Here is a 913-nt window from a genome sequence, read left to right on the forward strand (position 1 = left end):
CATATGGTGCGTCTACAAGCATTGTGACCAGCCCAATCAGTCACCACGCAACAAATTTACGATTGTACCACTCCCTCCCGAACAAGTCCGTAAGGGTTCATGATGCTGTCTTTCCACCTTATTGGGATGCTACATACAAAACCCCACACTCAGCAGGATGATAGTTGTCGGCATCAGAACCGCGTCAACATACGAGCGAAAATGGAGAACCCGGGCATCGATCCCGGTGCCTCTCGCTTGCTAAGCGAGCGCTCTACCATTTGAGCTAGTCCCCCTCACAATATTCAAATTCTTTCCATTCCGGAAAGATGGGCTGAGCACCCTCGCCCCTCGAACAATGTTGAAGTGGTCCACGAATGGGTGACGAACATTGTCCAAGGGAGGAGGGGAACCAATAACAGGTCGTGCATCTCGAACTACGATGCTCCTCTAACACTCCTGCTCAGTCTTCAATCATTGCGCTCAATGTGAGCCCAACAAATATCTTATCTCATATACACTTTCCGATGCAGGGACTCGAACCCTGGTCGCGTGGGTGAAAGCCACGAATCCTAACCAGCTAGACTACATCGGAAACTGAAAACATAAAATTATATACAGTTCACAAAAGTGCTGTTCAGTCCACCTGCGTGATTGAGGTAGCAACCGAGATGATTGCAGCATCACCAACAAGGCCGCACTAAGGAACATTTCCCAGGTTCGAAAGGAATCTGGTATATTATTGAGACGCGCCTCTATCATTGGTGACACTTATCTCGAAGGATGATTATATCCTTCATTCATTTTCATATTCCCATGAATTGTGGTATCACCAGTCACCACTAACTGTTGTGCTAAATGGAGGTGGTATAACACACAGTTTCCCTCTATCATATGGTGCGTCTACAAGCATTGTGACCAGCCCAATCAGTCA

General features: G+C 47.2%; 2 non-coding genes across 2 annotated transcripts; both read right to left on the reverse strand.

Moving 5' to 3' along the window:
* Positions 1-202: 202 nt before the first annotated feature.
* Pmar_PMAR017836 lies at positions 203-275 on the reverse strand. The gene has a single exon. It is a non-coding gene; the product is annotated as a tRNA-Ala (tRNA).
* Positions 276-501: 226 nt separating this feature from the next.
* Positions 502-574, reverse strand: Pmar_PMAR017837. The gene has a single exon. It is a non-coding gene; the product is annotated as a tRNA-Glu (tRNA).
* Positions 575-913: the final 339 nt, after the last annotated feature.

Source organism: Perkinsus marinus (genome assembly GCF_000006405.1).
Source record: "Perkinsus marinus ATCC 50983 genomic scaffold scf_1104296964806, whole genome shotgun sequence".
NCBI lineage: Eukaryota > Perkinsozoa > Perkinsida > Perkinsidae > Perkinsus > Perkinsus marinus.